The sequence below is a fragment of the Rhipicephalus microplus genome, chromosome X, assembly GCF_043290135.1.
Source record: "Rhipicephalus microplus isolate Deutch F79 chromosome X, USDA_Rmic, whole genome shotgun sequence".
Classification (NCBI taxonomy): domain Eukaryota; kingdom Metazoa; phylum Arthropoda; class Arachnida; order Ixodida; family Ixodidae; genus Rhipicephalus; species Rhipicephalus microplus.
Genome location: NC_134710.1, coordinates 339,934,078 through 339,939,677, shown reverse-complemented (window position 1 = coordinate 339,939,677; position 5,600 = coordinate 339,934,078). Strand labels below are relative to the sequence as shown.

The window sequence follows — 5,600 nt, the reverse complement described above, 5'->3', positions numbered from 1 at the left end:
ACATGCGTGTAATACATGACTAGATTCTACGCTCTTAGTGCGCTTTTGGCCATTTCGCTAGCTTCACATATACCAAGTTCTTATTACGTAACGTGAATAGACGATGAAGGAAAATGACACGTCCAAACATGATAATCATGACATGTGTGCCATGTAAAACATGCCTACAAATTACGCTCATAGGGTGCTTATGGCTGTTGCGTCCACTTCACATGTACCAAATTTGGTATTACTTGATGGGAACAGACGAAGAACACAAATGCCAGGCGCAGACATGATAATCATGATATGGAAGTCATGTACCGTATAATGCACGTTTGCTTCGAAACGTTGCGCTGATTTTATTCGGACAATTCAACGTTCCTCATTCGTGCTTCGCATATCATCGATTGCCGCTGTATGTGGCATCTGCCAATTTTTAAATGCGAATCATTGTTTAGCTTACTTCGGCAATTATGAGCGTATCTATCTATCTATCTATCTATCTATCTATCTATCTATCTATCTATCTATCTATCTATCTATCTATCTATCTATCTATCTATCTATCTATCTATCTATCTATATGTATATAATCTATCTATCTATCTATTTATCTATCATCTATCTATCTATGCGCCCACGACTTTTAGCGCTCCTGGCTTTTCGAAAATGGTATCTATGCCGAAATGGATATGGCATAACATGACTGTATGAAGAGCATAAATGAGTAGCCGTAACCTGAAAATTATGTCATGTATGTCATGAAAGTCGCGATTTACATTTAATGGTATTGCTGATCTTGCAGTAATTTTGTTCACATGACCTATTGCAAAACTGGTATGGTATGACATGACTGCATGGTGAACATAAGTGACAGACCCTAACGTAAAAATTGTGACATCCATGTCATGTGAGTCAGGACTACATGCCACGCTTATGGTGCGCTCGCGTTGGTTTCGCTAGCTACACATATACCAAAGTTGGTATTACGTGACGTGAACCGACGACAAGGGTGCATGACACGTCAAAACACGATAATTATGACATGCATGTCATGTCAAAACATAACAACATACCACCTCATGATGCTCTCATGGCTGTTTCGCTCGCTTCCCACCACGCTGGTCTAGTGGCTAACGTACTCGGCTGCTGACCCACAGGTTGCGGGATCAAATCCCGGCGGCGGCGGCTGCATTTCCGATGGAGCCGGAAATGTCGTAGGCCTGTTTGCTGAGATTTGGGTACACGTTAAAGAACCCCAGATGATCAAAATTTTCGGAGCCCTCAACTACGCGTGTCTTATAATAACATGTTGGTTTTGAGACGTCATAACCCACATATCAATCAATGTTTCGCTCACTTCACATATACTAAAACTGGTATTACGTGTCGTCAGTGGACGACACAGGTAAATGACATGCCGAAACGTAATAATAATTGCAAGCATATCATGCAAAACATGACTACATACTACGCTCATAGCGGGCTCGTGGCCGTTCGTCCAGCGGCACATACACCAAATTCGGTTCTACGTGACTTGTAGTAATGACGAAGGTAATCGACACATCTACACATCAGGGGCGGCGCCGGGGGGGGGGGGGGGCAAGGGTGGGCTGGAGCCTCCCCAAAATTCTCGCCTGCCCCCCCTATGCCCACCCAAGTGCCCGGAAGCATATATTGAAAACCTAGTAGGAGCAGAGCTAGCTTGCCCCCCCGGAGGAACTCACTTTTCGTGGTTGCCCCCCCCCCCCCCCCAGTAAAAACATCCTGGCGCCGCCCCTGCTACACATGATTATCATGGTATGCGTATCATGTAAAACATGACTACGAGCTACGCTTATATTGTACTCGCGGCCGTTTCGCTAGATCCACACATGTAAAGTTTGGTATCACGTGATGTGAATGTACGGCGAAGGTGAATGTCACGTTCAAACATGGTAATCGTAATAATGAAGTCATGTGCGGCATAGTTTTCATTTGCTTCGTAACGTTGGACTCAATTTAAAGGGACATATTAGCCTTCCTCATTCATGCTTCGCATATCACTGGTTCCCTGTGTACGTAGAATGTGCTATTTCTTTGTTTTTTCTCGCTCTCTTCTATCGCTCTTTCCTTCCTCTTTCCTCTCTCCACTCTAATCTATTACTCCTCATCCTCCTTCCTCTGTTCACCACTGCTGAGGTGTCGCACTTAGCTGCAGACAGATGCAAAATTCACTTTTCTTTTCACTTATGAACCAAAAAACCACTCCCTTTTTCGATAGCAGTGCCTGAGCGGGCGCCCCCACCCAGCACGATCGGATGCGTTGACGGCAGCTTCGTCGAATAGAGGAGTGAGTAGAAGGCGCCCTTCTGGCACCGCGAAGGTTATTTCGCCCTCAACGTCATGTTTGTAAGTAGCGGTGTTCCTATTTTTTCGTGCGATTGTTTTTTGTTGCAGTGAAACGTGACTCATATTGCTCTTGGTTTTCCCAGATTTGCGTCGCGGACATAGCAATCCTCGCCGTGGACCCGCTGCGACCGGGATCGGATGACGACAGCCACATCTGCGTGGGTCCGCGAATCTGACTGACGAGCACTTTCTTAGTCAGATGTAAATCTATCCTCTTTCTTTTACGTATGATTCCAGTTCTTTGTACATGAAAATTTCCTCGCGGTATTCATAAAATTCAGCGCACTGGCAAGTGGCATTATGTCGCATGCTACCGGTGCACCATATCTCAGCTGTGGCTTAACAGTTGAAGTATTGTTAAGGGGTGCGTTATGTCATGACAACCTCATCGTAATAGCCATGATTTGCATAATACGGGGTCGATGTCAGGCTAGTAAGGTACGACGTATGCAGTTGTTTTTGTTCTAGTGTCAACGAGCCAGCCTTAAGAGAGACCAGATTTTTAGCAGTATTTACAACACAATTCATATTTCTGCAGCTGACGATGGCTACCCTCTCGAGCCTTGGCTTGTGGTCTTGGTGAAAAATCGTCCTCACATGGTTAGTGCAGAAGACAAGTACAACTCGCACATGTTTCATTGCGTTCCATAGTGGAGCATTGTATTGGGTTACTCAAGAGTCGTTTTCGCTGCATTCAGTGGCATCGTACCCCCCCTCCCCCTACTCACCGGAACATTCTTCCAGTATTGTTGCTGCATGCGCAGTGTTGCACAACCTTTGTTTTGAAGGTGACATGGGCTTTGATGGTCTCAGCGATGACAGTGGTGGCGAGAACAGCGAGCATGACAGCTCTCATGATGATCACCTTCAACCTCGATTTAGTCAGTCAGCACATTGAGTGAACTTGCGTGGGCAAGCTGTCCGCAACTGTGTTATCAGCTTTTTTGGCACGACAAGGCAGCAGCACCTGCAGTATTTAGGCAACGTTTGCAGGCGACTGCACCATCCGCAGCAGCAATCACAGTGTTGAAATATTTGTTCTGCATTGCAAGAGCTTGACCATCCGTCGTTTGTTAACGTCCTCATACTATGAAGTAAGCTGATGTTCCTGTATTTTCCCCTCATGTGCTCTCGCAATCACTGCTGTCAGCAGTAATGGAACACACGTCCTCACGTTTAGTAGTGTGACATCTTATGTGATCAGCTGCCATGGTGTTACCAGAAACTTAGCAAGGAATTATGAAGCAGCGACCTAGTGCAGCCCACTGCACTGGGCAGGAATCATTTTGGTAAAGTTTTTTATAATTAAACTTTTTGCGTGGGTTCTATGAGCTGAAACCATGATATGATTACGAGGCACACTTCCCTTTAAGTCTTTGGACAAAATGAACAATTCAGGTTTTTTAATGTGCATGTAAACGCCACGCAGGCCTCTTGAATTCCACCTCCATCGAAGTACGACCTCCGCAACTTTGGTCATGCTCGTGTGATCCGGGCCAACAGTCAATCCCTGAAACAACAGTGCACCAGTACCATTTTTGTCGCTGCTGTCATCCTGCAGTCGCCGACAATTGTTACCGCCATCTGCATCATGCCTGCGCACTGTCTTCTCGCTTTCTGTCTAGGCGACGCACACCTACTACACTCAGTGACTTTCTGTGGGACATCCACGCCACTGTTCCTTTGGAATGGGACAAGCCATACTCAAACAGAGAGTCTAGCATTTCAAGTACATTTTGCTCATTTGTAAATGCTGAAGTAATGTGAAAGAATAAGTGCGCAGTCTTTTTTTCAAGTGGGAACTTTGGAAAAAAATTATTTTATTCATGCTCATGTAAATGCTAAGATGGAATACACTTTCTGTGAATAAATGCACGTTGTGAAGCCACGGTGTCAATTTTTCAAAGCAGAAATTTATTACATTGCGCTAATTACAAGAAACATGACGCTGAATGAAACACTGTGTCAAATGGGTAATCAATAGTAGAATGCTGTATATATATACATGATGCCAGGATTGTCTCACGAAATGAAGCCACGTGATATCTGTTGTGTGCATCATTTCAGAAGGCTGACCAGCAAACGTAAAAGTAATGTGTGAAGATACCCTCACAGGACTGTGAAAAAGTGGATAACTGAACACAGTTACGCACCACACTTGTCGTATTGAAAAGCTGACTTGCAAGGGAAAGAACTCTGAAGGAAGAAAAGTTAAAAGAGAAAAAAATGGTGATGCCTATGGTCATTACTGTGGTTGTGGCAGCAAAGGCTGAGAAGCTCCACGCACAACGACAGCCAGGGTGGCCGAACGCAAGCCCCTCACTTTATCGACAAGCTGCAGATGATGCATTCAAATCACGGGATGTATTGCAGACCCTTTAATGCAAAAATACACAGGAAACACAAGTGATGCTCCACCTGTTCGAGTTGGACGGGCAGCAAAACGTGGGATTTGTGATTGGTTTAGAAAAGAAATTTACTTACAAAGATAGAAAAGGGAATCTGTTTTTGCCTATTTATAACACAGCCCAAGACGTCATACAGATTGGCTTCACTTAGCTTTTTCCTAACCTTGGCAGAAGCACCTCAATGTAGCATTGTTAAGTATGACCTTGCACTTCAGCCTCATCTACAAAGTAAAAGGATTGCAGAACTTCCTAAATATAAAGCATGAATCCTTAAGCTTGTCATTATTCAATTCATCAGTAGCAGCAGTAAACACAGCAAATTTGTATGGAGTATGTAACCTATATCGTAGGGATGTTGCACCAATTTTATGACAACAATGATGTTCTTTCTTTGTCCTATGAAAAGTTATGCTTCGCCAGTCAAGGGCGGGCATCGTTTTACTTATTAGGTCATTTCACTCGGCAGTCATCAACAGAAGCCATAAATTCCTAATGGTTGCTTAGTAACCATGCAAAAGCTTTCTGGCTAGCTAATTTAAGGGCATAACACAATAGTAACAGTGTCTGAAATGCCGGCTACAATGTGCAACATGCATTGCAATAACCAGTGAAAATGTGATTTTTTTTGGTTTAGTGATCACCACCATTATTCTGCCAAAAATATTTTCCCTTTACTTACAATTTGGATATCTATGCAAGAAGCTGGTGCTTTGAAAATTCTCTACTCTGTATAGTAACAGTGGTCATTCTTTGTTATCTGTCTCTAGGGTTCATTAGTTTGCTGTCTACCCAAAAGTATTTTGTTTCATTTCAATATTG

General features: G+C 43.7%; 1 long non-coding RNA gene across 1 annotated transcript; it reads left to right on the top strand.

The window, feature by feature from the left end:
• The first annotated feature begins 2,456 nt into the window (after nucleotides 1–2,456).
• On the top strand, nucleotides 2,457–4,194 carry LOC142777263 (uncharacterized). The gene is made up of 3 exons (XR_012887996.1): nucleotides 2,457–2,574; nucleotides 2,912–2,973; nucleotides 3,803–4,194. It is a non-coding gene; the product is annotated as an uncharacterized LOC142777263 (long non-coding RNA).
• The last annotated feature ends 1,406 nt before the right edge of the window (nucleotides 4,195–5,600 follow it).